This window comes from Balearica regulorum, chromosome 3, assembly GCF_011004875.1.
Source record: "Balearica regulorum gibbericeps isolate bBalReg1 chromosome 3, bBalReg1.pri, whole genome shotgun sequence".
Classification (NCBI taxonomy): domain Eukaryota; kingdom Metazoa; phylum Chordata; class Aves; order Gruiformes; family Gruidae; genus Balearica; species Balearica regulorum.
In genome coordinates, this window is record NC_046186.1 from 91,063,563 (window position 1) to 91,081,798 (window position 18,236).

General features: G+C 41.3%; 1 long non-coding RNA gene across 2 annotated transcripts in view; it reads left to right on the forward strand.

The window, feature by feature from the left end:
* The first annotated feature begins 621 nt into the window (after positions 1-621).
* Positions 622-18,236, forward strand: part of LOC142601063 (uncharacterized) — a 54,643-nt gene continuing 37,028 nt past the window's right edge. The window contains exons 1-3 of one of the 2 annotated variants that reach the window (XR_012834637.1): positions 622-1,118; positions 16,427-16,524; positions 17,338-17,395. This is a non-coding gene — a long non-coding RNA (uncharacterized LOC142601063). The remainder of the gene's footprint in view (positions 1,119-16,426; positions 16,525-17,337; positions 17,396-18,236) is intronic. The other variant, XR_012834636.1, reaches the window with a different exon arrangement.

Below are 18,236 nucleotides of genomic sequence, written 5' to 3' on the forward strand. Positions count from 1 at the left end.
TTGTTCCCAGCACTAAATTTTATTGGGAAGAAAGGGTTTAAGTGTAGAATTGTTCATTGGCAGAAAAATCTCCCATTTTTCTTGTGATCTTATGGCAGATTTTAAACGAGAATTACATCCCACTGTCAACCTGAAAACATGAGACTTAAATTCAGTTGTCTTGGTTTAAAAGAAAATTGTTTTCATTCATTGAGTCTACCTGAGACTTTTATAACTGAAGTTTGGAGGTGCAGAACATTAAGCTGCATTCATTTTTGCCTAATGGCTTCTGCCTAAGATTTAATAACGATGGATGAGAAGTTAACATTTCACATAGAATATTAGAGAGGTCTGTGAGAAGGCCTTTTTTTTTCCCTTTCTCTTTTGAAAATTATTTTTGTTTCTTTGCCTAAGGTGGTCACATGAAAAAGTCATTCTGTTCTTCCAGTGTCTCTCCTCTGCAGTACTTCACATGTTTTCTCAGCACAGATTTTTTTCCTCATTTGAGCCTCCCTCTCTTAGCAGATGTGTGGAATATAAACAACTTTGTCTTTCACCTAATACGGGGAAGGCCTACTATCCACAGACGGTGTATTCCCGAAGAGTAAGATGACCAGTTTTATGACAGCACACTGATTTTCCTGTCATAATTAATGTAAAAGAGGGGAGGTACCTGCAGAGACTTAAAAATACACAATTTAAATATGTAGAGACAACATACATGGTGTGGAAGATGGAAAGGCAGGAGCTGGCTCACCATTCAGCCGTTCACTGGCTTTTCAGAAGGGATAACCATCCCAGAAGATCATAGGATATCCTGAGTTGGAAGGGACCCATAAGGATCATGAAGTCCAACTCCTGGCTCCACACACAACCAGCTGAATCAGAGCATATGACTGAGAGCGTTATCCAGATGCTTCTTAAACTCAGTCAAGCTCGGTGCTGTGACCACTTCCCTGGGGAGCCTGTTCCAGTGCCCGACCACCCTCTCAGTGAAGAACCTTTTCCTTATATCCAACCTAAACCTCCCCCCATCACAGCTTCATTCCGTTCCCTCAGGTTCTATCACTGGTCACCAGAGGGAGGAGATCAGCCACTTCATCTGTGAGACTGACCACCTGATGTAAATCTCTTACCAGGTATGTTCTTGCTTCCTCTTTTTTTGTATTAGTGGCATTTTCATCTTCCTCAAATACAAGGTGAGCCTATACTGCTTCTTTGGAGTTCACCACAGGAGCCTTTTAAAACTTCACAGACACAAAAGCCACCTCAGTTTTGTATGGTACTCATTTTCTGTACTCATGTCAGCAGCATTTGGTTCAGAATAGCTCTAGGAGACCATTGTTATGAAGACAACGTTACTATAAAAGCTCTGGCCGTCAAAAAAACCTTGCTAGTATGGAAAGAGGAAGGAACATTTCCTAAACAGACTGCAGACTTTCCAGATGTCCATCTTATGGAGATCATCAGTCTTCTAACACAGGAATGTTTTTCACTCAGATCACTCCCATGACAAGTGCAGAATCCTTGAGGCTTTAGCAAAACTGTACGGTCCTTTCCCAATGTAGCTGTCACACCTACAAATACCTCTAACATCTGTTATTCTCAAGTGCTCTATGTACAGCTATATGATAACGATTACTTAGTGTAGAATGGAACTCGATTAAGCAATATTTTGCAATCATGGCTTAAAGTTCACAGTAGAACTTCAGGTACTTCAAATCTTTTTTTCTTTTTGGCTTTAGAAGTATTAGGGATTACCCATTTTGTCATCTGTCTGCCAGCAGAGCTAATTTGGTGTGAAATAGAGGCAAAATGGATGAGTCTAGAATTTTTCAACTTCTACCTACCCAGACAGGGAAAGCAACTGTCTCAGGGTTTTGATGGTGAGTGTAAAGGCTGTAGAGCTTGAAGGAAGTATGATAGTATGAAAAAGAATTTATTTCCATGGCCTAAGAGGGTTTGTTTATATGTCTTTGACCTAATATGGGTCAAACTATAATGTATTTTCAGCCACTGGTGGTTAGAACCCGGGGAAGATCTCCTGATTCACCCAGAGGGCTGTGTCTACACAGCCGGGTGTGGTGCTAAAAGGTTTTCTTGGGTTGGGACATTACTCATGAGCAAAGTGAATGTTCTTAGGGCTGGTGAGGTGATGCTGACTCAGGCAGGTCATCCCAAATAAATGCCAGTAAATGTGTTCCATGTCGCGTCATCCTCGATGTTCCTTCCACCACACTGACTGGTACATTCAGAAAGGCAGGCAGCTCGTATCCCATCACTCATGCAGAGATCTGTACCAAAAGTACTTTGGAAAGAAATAATGATTGGAATAATTTTTCAGATCTAAAAATGGTGCATGGCTTATATGCAAATACAGAGGTTACATTGACAAGTTTAGCTTTCGGATATGTACATACATACAAACTACACCTCTAATGATTTTCAAAATAAATAAGGCAGAAAAAAACAGGTATTCATTTTATCCTGCTTTGGAGCAGTACTGACCAGGAAGGTATAAAGTCACTTTGAAATAATTTTGGCTTAGCTCTTCTGTTCAGTATTTCTGTCTCAGTATCAGTGACTGTATGAATGACAGTTCAGATGGATATAATGTATTTCAGGGGATAAAAGGAAGCTAAAAAAACCCTCATGCTATTTGCAAACTAATACAAATTAATGTAATATACAATTATTTAACTTTTCTTCATCTACATTCATGCAGAGCAGTGTACCAGAAGTGTGTACGAAATAGGGAAAAGGTAACAGCTGATAATGTACAACTTGGGTTCTCTGAACTTAAAAATAAACTGGAATTTGACAGGAAAATCTTATTCTAAAGAGGAAAAAATTACTATCAACTGTATGGTGGTGTTTTCGGTGTGATTACTCTAAGTGCGTTGTGTTTCAAAAATTATTTCAAGAAATTAATTTGGTTTTGTTTATATTGTGTGTATATATGTAAGCACATATACATATATGTATGCATGTATAAGCATGCACATATACATATATATAATCATGTGTGCATCATAGAAAGAGTTAATTCTGAAGGTGTAAGAGATTAGTTTACAGAAAGGTACATCTCATGAAAACAGTATGCATTACAGAGACTGGAACATATATCAGCCTCCTATCTGTGCATTTCTAGTGTTCTTGCTACTAATCTAAGTGCTGACTACAGGACTGATAGTCTTTCTTTTCAAAAATGACTAGTTATTTGGGATGTACTGTTAAAGAATCCTTTAAAGGTGCCTGACTTTAGAAGTGAATGTGCTAAGCACTCTCAGAAAACCAGACAGAGCCTTTCCATCTCTCCTACATTACTCATTTAAAGGCCCTATTTTCAAAGTCCTATTCAGATTTGACAAAGTTAGGCCTAAATATCAGCCTGAACATGGATCATCTAAATTTGTTATTAATAGGCAATAAGTAGAGACTTTGTGAATGTTCACTGTAGTTCACGGAAAACTGAACTACCACAGCAATCTCACTACCGTGGACTTCAAGAGAGCAGACTTTGGCCTCTTCGGGGATCTGCTTGGTAGAGTACCACGGGACAAAGCCCTGCAGGGAAGAGGGGCCCAAGAAAGCTCATCAGTATTCAAGGGTCACCTTCTCCAAGCTCAGGAGCAATGCATCCCAACAGAAAGAAAGTCAGGCAAAAACGCCAAGGGACCTGCACAGATGAACAAGGAGCTCCTGGACAAAGTCATACACACAAAAAGGAAGCCTACATAGGGTGGAAGCAAGGACAGGCAGCCTGGGAGGAATACAGAGAAACTGTCCAAGCAGCCAGGGATCAGGTTAGGAAAGCTGAAGCCCTGAGAGAATTAAATCTGCAAGGGATGTCAAGGGCAACAATAAAAGCTTCTACAGGTATGTTGGTGATAAAAGGAAGACTAGAGAAAGTGTGGGTCATCTCTGGAAGGAAACAGGAGACCTGGTTACCCGGGATATGGAGAAGGCTGAGGTAATCAACTACTTTTTTGCCTCAGTCTTCACTGGCAAGTGCTCTAGCCACACCACCCAAGTTGCAGAAGGCAAAGGCAGGGACTGGGAGAATGAAGAACCACCCCCTGCAGGAGAAGATCAGGTTCAAGAATATCTAAGGAACCTGAAGGTGCACAAGTCCATGGGACCTGATGAGATGCATCCACAGGTCCTGAGGGAACTGGTGACTTAGCAACTAAGTCACTCTCCATCATATTTGAGAAGTCCTGGCAGTCCAGTGAAGTTCCCACTGACTGGAAAAGGGGAAACATAACCCCTATTTTTAAAAAGGGAAAGAAGAAAGACCCAGGGAACTACAGGCCGGTCAGTCTCACCTCTGTGCCTGGCAAGATCATGGAGCAGATCCTCCTGGAGGCTATGCTCAGGCACATGGAAAATAAGGAGGTGATTGGTGACAGCCAACATGGCTTCACTAAGGGCAAATTGTGCCTGACAAATTTGGTGGCCTTCTGTGATGGGGTTACAGCGTTGGTGGACAAGGGAAGAGCAACTGATGTCATCTACCTGGACTTGTGCAAAGCATTTGACACTGTCCCACATGACATCCTTGTCTCTAAATTGGAGAGGCCTGGATTTGACGGACGGACCACTTGGTGGATAAGGAATTGGCTGGATGGTTGCACTCAAAGAGTCGTGGTCAACAGCCCAATGTCCAAGTGGAGACCAGTGACAAGTGGCGTTCCTCAGGGGTCGGTACTGGGACCGGCCCTGTTTAACATCTTTGTCGGTGACATGGACAGTGGGATCGAGTGCACCCTCAGCAAGTTTGCTGATGACGCCCAGCTGTGTGGTGTGGTCGACACTGGAGGGAAGGGATGACAGAGGGACCTTGACAGGCTGGAGAGGTGGGCCTGTGCAAACCTCATGAAGTTCAACAAGGCCAAGTGCAAGGTCCTGCACATGGGCCGAGGCAATCCCAAGCACAATACAGGCTGGGCAGAGAATGGATTGAGAGCAGCCCTGAGGAGAAGGACTTGGAGGTGTTGGTGGATGAGAACCTCAACATGAGCCGGCAATGTGCGCTTGCAGCCCAGAAAGCCAACCGTGTCCTGGGCCGCATCAAAAGAAGCACGACCAGCAGGTAAAGGGAGAATACTCCACTCTTGTGAGACCCCACCTGGAGTACTGCATTCAGCTCTGGGGGCCCCAGTACAGGAGAGACATGGAGCTGCATCCAGCTCCCAGGGCCCCAATGTAAGAAGGACATGGAGCTGTTGGAGCGAGTCCAGAGGAGAGTCACAAAGATGATCAGAGGGCTGGAGCACCTCTTCTATGAAGACAGGCTGAGAGAGTTGGGGTTGTTCAGCCTGGAGAAGAGAAGGCTCCAGGGAGACCTTATAGTAGTCTTCCAGTACCTGAAGGGGGCCTACAGGAAAGCTGGAGAGGTACTTTTTACAAAGGCATGAAGTGATAGGACAAAGGGTAATGGTTTTAAACTGAAAGATTTGGACTAGCTTTTAGGAAGAAATTCTTCCCTGTGAGAGTGGTGAGACACTGGAACAGGTTGCCCAGAGAGGTTGTGGATGCCCCATCCCTGGAAGTGTTTAAGACCAGGTTGGATGGGGCTTTGGGCAACTTGGCCTGTGGAGGTTGTCCCTGCCCACGGCAGGGGGGTTGGAACTAGATGATCTTTAAGGTCCCTGCCAACCCAAACCATTCTATGAAAAAAAGCTTTTCTTTCATAATTAAATACCTTTAAACACTGTCTGCCTTAACTCTGACCTTCCTGCTCTCTTTGTTTCAACTCCGTTTTCCAGAAAGTTTTTTATTGCTGGTTTACTGGTTAAAGTATGTAATATGATATATTTTAACATATGTTGTTTTCTTTTTTTTAATTTACATAAGAGATTTCCATTGATGTCTGCCATTACAAAATTGTGGTTTCATCCATTTATGAAGAATTTTACATTCAAGTAGTAATAGAATTTACTTTGTATTAGGGCTGAAGAATGAACAGAGTGGAATTTTAGAAATTATTTTATAACAAAATTTTGATGGTTACCTTGAATTAAGACAGACATGGATATCGCTTACTTTAAGAAGTGCTTTGATTTGCATTTCTGAAGATGTTTTATATAAAAGATGTGCCTATCCACTGAGGACTGCTAAACCAGTAACACTATGTTTTTTGAGCTAAAAAGTTAGAGGCCAGTCAGGCCAGATGTAGGAAAACCCATCCTGTATATTTTACATTATAGGTTTCAGAAATAAACTGGCAAATGAGGTGAATTTCACAATGTGAACGGCAATAAAGTATTTGCTGTTATGCAAAAGCCATTGCAATACTGCAATGCAGATGGTTTTTGCACCATTCACAAGTACTTATAAATAGATAGGTTTCAATTGACAAGTAGCTTATTCAGGCATGTGCTCAAATATAGTAGCTGCATTCATTAGACAAACATTTCTACTAATCCCTCAGCTACACTAATAAAAGAATAATCCTTTATAGGCTGAATGTAGTAGCAGAGGGTTCTTTTTTTAACTGTTAACATCCTTCAAGGACCAAGGTCTAATCATTATTAGTGACTGTATTTAGTTTTCAGCAAATGAGTGGAAAATTGATAACCCTTGGCAGCATGTTAAGTCAGAATTCCTTACTGAAAATGGAGACATCCTTACTCTTAGAACAGCTTATAATATATACTGTATCTTAAATAGATTTGTTTCTGCTCTTTAAACAAGCAAAAACCCCAGAGAACAACAGCAGTCTGGTTGAGCTTTTTTGTTTGTTTTACTATTTTTATAGCATTTGTCCTTTCATTCGCTTCTTTCACACTTTTGATGTCATTGTTAAGGCAAGAAAAGTAAGTTTCTGGACTGAGGCTGGCTTCAGTGAGCAAGACAGGGATGCTGGGTAGGGACAAGACAAGTAAGGGAGTCACTGCCCTCTGTACTGGGGTAGATAAAAGACCTATTACAAATTTAATCCACTAATACTGATCTAAACCTAAATTGGATCTCTGCAAGAACAGGATGGTTTGCGATCAAAAATCTGTGATAATTAACTCTGCTTTCTCTATAGAACTGTTTTCCAAGTTGACTAAGTATGAAAGTCTATTTTTCTGTTTCCAGTTTACTCTGACCTGAATGTTTTCTCAGAACACACCAAGAACCTTTTAATCACCAGTGATGTCACATATCCTTTCTCCATTTTTTTTTCCTATTTGTTTTAGTGACCTGTGAGTCAACTAGAACAGTTCTTGGCCAAAAATCAGTGTAACAAACCAGTCAATGAAATACCAGCCAAGAGCCATGCAATGGAAAACCAGGATTAACAGCATGAAAATCTTCAAAACTGCAAATTAGCCTATTAATGACATCACTGCTGAAGTGAAACAGCTGAATTTTGCAAGTCACATTTAGAAGTTAACCCCTACAATTCAGCTGTTTTCCATGGTCATCTCCGAGCATCATAGTCTTTCCATCTTAAGTGCAATTATTCCATCCACCTCCAAGCCTCTTGTCCTGCTGAATTTTCAGTTTTTGCAAAACCACAGGGCTTTCTGCTCACTACAATGGTGATCCTACCATCATGGAAACTACCTTTGTGTTTCTCAGTTTCTCTGACATGGGGTTGACTTGCCTATCCCCATCTCTTCTCTGAACTCCTTGCCAGTTCTGTGACCTTTGGTCCCTGGAAAAGAACCCCAGATTTTTATAGTTCTTCATGTGTTTCTGCCCCAAGGCAATTTCATTTTGTCCATTTTCAGTAGATGTGCCCCTTCCTCCCCTCCCTGTAATCTCTCTTCCCCATTTCTTTAAAGTTTCTTTATGAGTTCTCGATAGGAAAGATGCCAGGAAAGTCCTTAAGGTTGCAATTAATGCAGAGAGTAGCTAATGGCAACATGAAAATGTAATTTGTAGTGAGATGAGAGCTACTTGAAAAAGTGGAAAAAGGACCTTTTTGCCTCTGCCTTGGGGATGAGACAGAGGGCAAGTACCTTTATGTTTAAGGGGGGTAAAGAGAACCATACGTAAGTGTTCCCTAACCACTGGTTAAGGTTTTATTATTTCCATGAGGTTTAACTGAGTGAAAGAGATGTCAGTTTCGTGAATGTCATTCTTACCATGCCGGGGTGGGTTGGTTTGTTTGGTTGGCTGGTTTGTAAGAGGAAGGGTTTGCAATTTTTTTCTAAAAGCAGTTGAACCCCATGTTGTTTTGCTGGCAATGCCTTCAGCTGAGTGGTCTATTTGATGCTGCATGTGCAGGTTTGGGGAGCTGGGCCAAGGAACCTTGGAAGATGACAAATTAGTTTCTTAAACACATAAATATATATATAATTCCTTTGTGTATTTAGATCTTTTCTGGACATTTTCTCATACATTCATACTAGAAATTATTTTGCACATTGCAAATTTTTTTTTCATACAAGTCTACTTCCTTGTGAAAGTGTTGGAAAGACAGTGAAGGTAGGATATGTTGTCACACTCTACCTGCGCGTGTTTCGGATCACTGCAGGTATGTCCACCTTCCAACAGATAATCCAAAGGAAAACCTGATATCCTCCCTGATGCTCCTTCTTGCTGTAATGACATTTCTACACAGTTCTGTATCAGTGAAAACAAATGGGGTTTGTATTATGGGATGGAAAGGTAATATCTATGCAGAAAAGCAATTGCATTTGAGTTGTTTTAAGCATTCATGCTTTGATTTATTATCACTGAAATTGAATCCAGGGGTTTTTTTTTCCTTTGGACTTTCTCTGTGAGAGTTCTAGTGAAAATATTGCATCAGCACTTCAGGAATGGAGCAGCAATGTTATTCTGATCTGTCAAATGCAGAGGCCATGAACTTCCCCTGAGAAACCCAGTGAAACAGCCTTTCTACTCACTTCAGGACTGGTAGTGTAAAGAATACTTCCTAAACTTAGGCCCCCACAGTAGCCCTCACAACATGTTCTGGATGCGAGCCTGACTTGTTTGCATATTCTTGTTGGATTTAGTGGAGAAAAGTTACTCGTGTGTGTGTGTGTAGATTTATCGGGGTGGATCCCAGCAAAGTAGTAAGAGCAGTGTCCCCGAAAAGCAGTGACTCTCCAAACTTACCTGAGCATAATGTTATCAGACCTTAAATGTGCCTTTCTGCAAGCTTGAATTTGTTTAGACTTTGTGAATATTTCAAAACTTATTTGGAAAAATAAATACAGATTTAAGAGGAAGATATCTGAAATAATATTAGACATTTTAAATATATAAACATCCTCACAGCAGTCATGCATCTATTTGACAAAAGCTTAAAAATAACTTTGTCTTTAATGCTTGGTAAAATTGCGTATGTGTGAGTGCATGTATGCATGTGGGTTTGTGCCTTTAAAGGCGAATGATGCTAATATGGCTTTATAATTTATTGTCCTGTTTACACTTGATACCATCAGTGATCTCAGCACAACTCTGGAAATGGTGTTTAATTGTGGCAGAATGAGCGCATGGATATAAATATTGTTTTGTAAATCTCTCTCCTAAATATTGACTGTATTGCAGCCATGGGATGGAAGGGTTTAAGAAATGGCGTTCGGAAGATCTCAGAGCTCAGCTCTGTGCCAGGGGTTCAAAAGGATGATGTAGCAATGCTTTGACTAAGAATCTCAGTTAAGAGAGATCTGAATTACTCTTCTGATTTTTCCTCATTTAAAAACAAAATCTAGATAAGAATATACACACACTGTCCTTGTCCCTATTTGGTTTTATTGCCTCTAAAACAAAGTAGCAGGAAAGCTTCCATGTGCTATTGTCAGAGGCCTGCAAGGAGCAAGATGACCACTCTACTAGTCTTTTCCTTTGCCTTCCAGCACCTGATGCTTGGCCTGAGAATGGCATCAAGCTGTAAGTGTGCATTGTGGACAGCAGAAAATATGCACAAGTGTTCTTGCTTTCATTTGTTCCTTTCTTACTTGTGGCTTTTGCCACAAAATTCTCCTTTCTAAGGCCCCACAAGAGACAGACGACAATCTCCCAGGTTCCTATTGATCTTTCCTTCTCTCTGGCTTCAGAGAGGGCCCTTATAGGAAGGAATAACAACTTTATCTACAATCACACCCAAGGGTGTCTTTGACCCCCTGCTCCCTCCAGAGCCATGGGGAGGCTCTCTGAGTAGCGCAAGTTCAGCAGCTGCCAGTTCAGTTGCCTCCTTCTTGCTTTAAGTCATCACCTCACACATTAACCTTCCTTGTTGCAACTTGTTTACAGTTGCCTTGTTTTCAGGATGCTCTTTGAGAGGTTCTGTGCCTCCCTCAGACCCTCCTTTCTCCTGCAGCACAGCTCTTCTGGAGTCAGGCTCTCTCCAGCTCTCACTGCTCCAGCATGGTCCCTTAAGAGGAATCCACAGGGTCCTCAGGCAGAGTTTGGAGAGAAAGCCCATGGCAGACTCAGCTACTCCCTGTTAACCCTTGAGTCAACAAAGGTAATTCAGATGGCGCAAGGAGTCAAATGGGAGTGCAGAGACTTCCCATCCTTCCTCTTGGCTCCTCTCAAATGAAAGGGAGATTCGAATTGGTTTTTCTTCTTACAGTGTTAAGTGAGGTGTCCCTGTGCCTTAAGAAAGGGATACTCAAGTAATGTGAGGGGAAAAAAAAAGCAAAAATTTTCTTACGCGGTTTTTTTTTATGCCTTCATAAAATCTTAGAAATGGCAAAATACAAACATTGTTTAGTTATTGAGATTCAGGCAGCAAGCTGAAATCTCTGTCATGGCTGAGATCCCCAGGGGCATGGGCACTGCACACATGCCAAGCAGTCCCTGTTGCAAGGACTGTGATTTACAGTATCGGCTGGTAGGACGTCAGCCTGCTCCATGCTGACGTGGCAGAGCTCACGTCCATACAGCTAAACGCTTTTCTCTCCCAAACAACAATGGACCCATCAACTGCCTATTGGGAACGGTCCCTGGCCCGTCCTAATGTCCAAACTTGAACTGTGCTCACATAGAGAATTCTTGGAAGAGAGTTAGCTGGCCTAAGCCAAAACCATGCCAGAGGCCATGCTACCAATTCAGCAAGATAGGTGCCTGTGGTGGGCCTGTGCTTAGACACTATTAGTTAGACCAGTCTAGACATAGCTGAAGAATACAGTTCCTCCTCCAGAAAAAATACAGCCCAAGGACTGCCAAATAGGCAGAGGAATAAGAACATCCGTTTTTAGCACATACAAGTTACTCTGATTTTTCTGTGACCAGACAGAGCAGATGTGAGGTGAGGCCTTGTAAAAGGCAAAGGGCTTTGCAGGTGACCTTAGAGCCATTGGTTTTAGATATTGTTACACATATGGAAGATGTCCCAGAAGCGACCTTGGGGAGCTGACAAAGAGAAGCTTGTTGCCTTGGCAGAACAAATAAGCCACAGATGGAAGAAGAAGTAGATAATGGCAGTCTTGACAAGAAAACATAAAAGAGGACAAGAATGAATTAAGCCAGTCTTGGAGGTCCTTAGTCTCTAAATGACTGATAAGGGAGAATAATTAAACAGGAAAGGGTAAAGAGATGGGAACCATAAAATAATCAAACTTGCTAGTGAGCAGCAACCACTAAAATTAATGACTTTCTTCTGCCCCAGAACAAGGATTTTAATCTTCTTTTTTCATTGAGTCAGCTCCTATCTCCCCTCAATGTTATTTTTATACATTACACTTTCCTGTGAATATAGCAGATGGTGAATATAGCAGATGTAACTTCCATATGAAGTCAAAGAAGCCTCTCACAGCTGTGCAGAACAAATACTAATGCCCAGAATATCTTTAGAGAAATATAACCGTAAAAGGGTTTAATTTGTAGAAAGAAATAGAAATCTGAAATTCATGCATGGCTGCAGTCTCCCATGTGCTATATTCTAGCTACAGATGACCAGTGGGGCAGCCAGGCCATAGCAGTCGTCTTTGCAGAGAACCTGTAAATTCAACAGCAGCTGGACCCATGCTATGGCTAAATGGCAAGGGAAGGTATAGCTGTTGTTTTCTGTAACCCTGTTTTATGGATCCCTGGTCATGGAGCAGGACCTTGTTGTGCTAGGCATGCTGCCACCATTTCAGTCAGTCTGCCCACATACCTACACAGAAAGGAAGAGATCTGCGATGTTTGACCCTCTGGAATCTTTCCCTGGCTCCCCGTTGCCATCTGATTGAGTTATTTGAAAGGTGTTGGGAAATAAATCCCAATCCCTACTCTCAGCTGCATCTAGCGGTGCACTTTCAACACCATTTGGAAGATTTCATTTTAACTGACCTTCAGGCATGACTTATTTTTGTGCTCTGGGTATTTTTAAGATGAGCCCAAAGGAACTCCTAAATATCTCACTGGTGAGAGTGCAGGAGGACACATGCTGTTGCTGTTTCCAATAGCTCTGAAGAGTCTGGAAAGTCCCTGTGTGGAGTTTTCAGCTTTAAAGAGAATTTTCTAAATGTAGAAAGCCTGAGCCCATAAGTAACCTTTGTTGCCAGAAGACTGAGAGAGGGAAAGAGATTTGTTTGTGGCATGTAGAACCTACCCTGTCCGACGTCGTACAGCTGATTACACAGAGGGGTGAGACAACAGTGAGAATTGCTGTACTTCAGTGTGTGGTGCAGACATCTTGCAGGGCTATAAGGAATTGCGTCTGTTATTTGTGACCACACGTCAGAGGTGAAGAGCTGTATGGGGAGATAGAAAACAGTTGGCTTCCTGCTTTACGTGTGGTGGTATTTGCAACTAAACTGGAGTGGAAAGAAACACAAACTGTAGCCTGGACATGCTACAGCAGGTTTTTGGTTAGACCAGGTTCCCTGCATCTCAGCTGAGCAGTGGGAGCTCCAGGCTGGAAGTGTGACTGAGCAGCTGCTTTCGCTACTCAGCTGGAACAGGGAAGCTGGGGAAGCTGCTCTTCACCTCTTCCCAGACAGTGTCTCTAGTGTTTCTGTGTGGCTGGACATCCATGCCACACATCGAAAGGACACACAGACTCATGAGTGCTGGATGTCTTCCGACAGCCTGCTCCCACTGGGATTATGCTTGGAGCAATTGCATAAGGGAGGGCTACAAGACTGAATAGTTTGGATAGTCTCCAAGTCTGACTAGTCTCAAGCTAGTAAGCAAAATGAATATACCCCACAAGGCACCTCTTGGCTTGTTTCATCTTGGGGAGCAAGGGAAGGAAGTGAATTAGGGTTTTGTGCTGCAAGGACAGGGTATTTAAATGAAGTTTCTCCTCTGGGTAGGATTGCAGGGGGTTAAGCTTCCTTGGAGAAAAAGCAGAAGAAGAATAAAGGAAGACTTAGCCTGCTGGATAAAGAGATAACTGGTAGTGGCTACAGCCTAATTACTGTGTCTGCATATCTAATTAACTTTCCCCCCCCTTTTTTTTCCTGAAATGTTTTTTGAGTAATCACGGCTATCACTTGTAAACAATCATTTTATGAGGTGTGAAATTCCCATACTGTTGTGTTTATCATTATTCATGACCTTACGCCCCAGGGGAAGGGTGTAGTCAGCTTGGCATAAGCAGTCCTGTGCCAGATGCAGGGTGGTTCATATTCAGAAATGTTATTTACACAGATACAAGGCGGGGGCAGGGAGAAGGAAGGAATCAGAGGATCAAGGTCCCAGATAGCCTGGAATATGTGGGATCAGATATCTGCATTGGTGCACTTACCCCCTTAATTCATGTTTCCCAGGATGCCTGACTCTTACAGATCATTTCTCTTCTCAATGAACATGAGCCTACATATAGCTATTTCCATTCCAGTCAAAGCCCTTGTTTATGTTACTAACAGACCTCATCACATTTGACTGTGTTATTTTTACATAATGACTAAATCAGTGGAGGACCATGGAATATGCAGTATACGAATTTTGAAATCAGCTTAAATGTATGCATCAACATCATTTAAAAAATAATGGAGGGACTTTGAGTAACAGTGCCAGAGAGTTTAGCTGGCAAGGGTTCTGGTGTTAATTAGCCATTTAGAATCATAGAATCACAGAATTGTTTAGGTTGGAAAAGACCCTTAAGATCATCGATCCAACTGTTAATCTAGCACTACTAAGTCCACCACTAAACCATGTCCCTAAGCGCCAGGTTTGCGTGTCTTTTAAATACCTCCAAGGATGGTGACTCAACCACTGAGTTATAGACAAAGATTGATTAGGGAACATATCAGTGAAATTCACCAAAGATACTAAAATAAGAACAGAAAGAATGGCAAATAATTACAAAATGGCTTGATGAATGATCCATAAACACTGAAGAGAGGCGTATATATATCGTCTATGAATCAGTAATTGTCTGGGATTCAAGAGACCCAGGTTAAAATACCTTATCTAAACATCTCCATTAAAAGCAAAATTAGATTTAATTGGAGTAATACCAGTCAGCTCTGCCCAGGACATGGAAACTTGCTCTGGGGGCAGAGCATTATGTGAGATAGAGAATAGTTATGGCATGCCAAGCTAGAAAAAATAAGCAGGTATTTCTTTCTTTAGAGGATATTCATTGTCTTCCCAACATCAGTGTTTCTCCCAGCTCCAGTCCGATGCTCAGTTACCTCCTGCATTCTGTTTGTTGCTCCAGTCACATAAACCCTAAGTGGAGAGAACTGAAAATTAAATATGAAGAAGTTGTGACAAGACATATAAAGCAGGTCCCGTGGTAGAGGAATAAGCTGGAAATGGTTCCGATGTCACAGAAAGTGAAGGAAGGAGGTAGCAAACTTTTAAGGTGCAAAGAGAAAGATTATGGGGACTTTACTGAAGAAAGGGACAGGGGGGAGAAAGGAGGATTTAAACAAAATAATAAAGGGAATAAGTTGATTTACGTGGGGCTTAAAAAGGGTAAAGAAAATATTCTACAGAAGTTTTGATCTGGCTACAGCTAAGAGGTGTTTTCGTCTCATCCTACTAACTGGGAACAATACAGACAAGGGACTAAACTAAGGAACTTGTTTTGATCCATATCTGCGTGACTGCAGCCCTTTACGAACTATACTTTCTTTGCAAAGACAGGATGAAAAAGCAAGAAAGGAGTAAATGCAATCGTGAGAGGCGTGAGAGAACAAATAAATCCTTCAACAAATTGCTCTCCAGAGCAGTGGATGGATCTCTGTCCATACCAATGTGCATATTTCAGATATGGGACTGCTGCCACCTTCACCCTCCCTGTTTTCGGAGGCTCTTGAGCCAGAGCCCGGTGAGGTTTATGGTTGTTGGCCACTTGGTTTGAGGTGAACTTGGGTTGTTGGTGTTTTTTTTAAAGTCTTTAGCCTGCTTCCTGAAGCAGGCTTGAAAAAATGTAAACCAGTATAAATCCATACTAACAGACCACCAGGGAAGAAAGCTGCTGAGCCTTACTTTTTCAGCATGATGGTACTGAGGAACCCGAAAGATTCAATTCCTTGACCCTGGCCAAAGTCTCTAGGTTGTTTTTGTGAATGCTGGTGCAATCACAATAGCAAAAGATTTCCGCGGTGTTGAGGGTATTCTCTGTATGTGTGAAATCCAGAATTTGACGGGCAGATTATTACAGGTTTGTAACTTGCTTTAGTGTTTGAAGAGTGTCTACTGTCAGGAATACAGAGGGACTTTTGTGACTAAATTTCCTTCTCTCCCAAACAGAGTGAGAACTCCAAGAAGCAAAAAAGTATTCACAGAACCCATGATTAAAAATAAAATCACTAAAGATTTTGTATGCCTCATTTCTGAGTTGACCAGCTATGAGACATCAAAATAGGCTTGAAGTTTTTAGCTGTATTTTCAAAATTTGCTCTCTAATAGTAAATCGTGTTTCAGATGTTTTGGCATGAAAAACCACCACTGAAAATTTAGGACACAATATACTGCTGAAAAGAAAATTCTGAGAAAATTCTGAATAGCTTGATTTTTGGCTCTTCCCCCCCCTCCCCCCCGAAAGATTTATTTGCTAAAAAGCAGGCATAACTTGTTGGCAAAGTAGGCAAGTAGTTTAAATTGTTCATTCTTTGTTATTCTCAGTAGACTTGTGCCATGGTTTGGTTGTGGAAACATTCGCTCAACTCATGTTGTGTACTTCATAGGTCAGTATTTTATTTGTCTTCCTATTTACAGCAGTGAGACTGTGTTTCTTGGTGAGTTAGGTACACACCTTAAAGTTTTATAAAGAGAAGCACTTAGTGAAAAAGGAAAAAAACCACCAGACTTGCACATGCCTACAGTACAGTGCTTTTCTTCAAAAATCCTGGAATAGCCATTTTGTTAAACAAGTAATTTTGTGGCAGCAGAACTAATGAAGCCTGGTTTCCTATGGTTTTTTGTCTCATGGGTGATTGACTTTCACTATCTAAGAGGATGTGAGCCCCAGGCAAAGCTTTTCCCATCATTGGGGTGTTTATATAAGGGTTTTCTCCCATGAGGCTTCTCTCATATCTTGAACTCACAACTGCAAGTTTTCTCAGAGCCAGGACTCTGATAGCATCTCTACCCATCTGTCTATTTTCAGGAAAAAAAGGAGGAGGAATTCAGCTATCTTTCACAATTCTACCAGTGTTAGAAGCTGCTCAGAAATATCATTAAGAAACTGTTGGAATGAATACACAGGTGAACATAAAAAGAATGATCACGCAGGGTCTAATTTTGTGGGAAATTCTACTGAAAATAACTTGGGCATTTCAGCATGCAGTACTGCAGTGAATATCAGAGGTATTTTGTGTGCTTGAAAATCCTGGTTCAAACTTTTTCCCATAAGAGGAGGCAGATTTGATGGTTTATTTCCTGATTTTCAATGTTATGTGCACAATAGCAGATGTGTAATATGTTTCCAAAATGGTGCTTTTGGAAACCCACACAACTACTGCCATCGGCAGTCGATTAACTATGCTGTTTAATCCAGACTGTTTAATTTTCACTTTGGAACAGGAGATTTCCATTTCAGACCTACTATGAAAGCCTGCACTGGTAAATGTTAAGTGTATTTTTTCTACTTTTCACAATTGCACACTCATTCATAATTGTGAGGTAATTATCCAGTCAAATACAAAGTATCCACTATTATTTTTATAAGAATGCTGTTCTTCAGTGCAGTCCACTGAAACAACTTCTAGCACTTCATGTATATATTTGGATAGTAAAGGTAAAGTCATAAAGAGATAGTCCTAGCGCAGCCAGGATATAGCAATGCCTATATTAAAGTCAGTGAAGTAAAACTCTAGTACTTATCCTTTGATGCTCTGCCTCAGTGATGCAATACAAATGTACATTTTAATGGTGCTTTTATAGTATTTGAACTCTTGGCTATATTGAAATGCAATTTTTCATCCTTGATGTTTTTGGAACGTGTTGAGACCATAATATCCATGTTTTTCATAGATCCCAGAGAGACCTGCCTCTAACTTTTCTTTTGCCTACTCACAGCAAAGCCTGCCTTGTTTGGGTGCTGGGGAACTCTTGTGAATTAGTCTTCATCAGTGAGGTAAGAAGTGGAGGTTGATTTAGCTGTCTGTATTTTAATTAAATGAGAAACTCTGGATTCTCACTAGACAGATTCTTAGATTTGGACCTTATTTCTTCTGCTTAGAGTCTGAACTGTGGGAAATTTCCTGACTTTTTTTAAAATTACCTGTATTTTTGTGAGAGGGTCCCACGCAATGTTAAGAACTGCAGGGGAAATAAGCTAGTATCTAGAACTTTTCTGTCATCCATTTCCAGAGGGTTTAGAGAGGTATCATTAGCTCCATTTCACATGTGGGGAAATTGAGGCACGGAGAATTGAAGTGACTTGCCCCAGACCATCTAGCAAGTAAGAAACAGAACTAGAGCTAGAAGCGCTGACTTTTAAGTTGTGCCGAATCCATTCACACATGCTGCAGCCATCATGTCACATGCTAGTAGCGTTTAGTAGAGATTTTCACCTTTAGAAATAGCAGTTATTTAACCCTGTGGTTCACAAAACAAACTGAGTGTCTAAAGAGTAGAAAAAGATGGAGACTTGCACCTTCTGACATTCACACAGCTTGCACCAGTGGACTAGCAAGGAGAAGCTTGTGTCTCTGCCTGGACTAGAGAGGAGGCATGCCTCCACGGCTGAGTCAATCTTCACATGGTTTCCTCTGTCACTCAATGGAAAAATACTTTTTTTGGGTACAGCATCAGATTCTACTATTTTCTACAGTATTCAACTGTGGTTGGGATCTCAAGCTCTCATGAGAGAATTATCTTTCCTTTCTTTCTGTGCAGATAATTCACATTTCTTTAGATACCATCTGATCTAATGTTTTACTAGATGAGCCATCTGATGCTTAATCATAATCTAA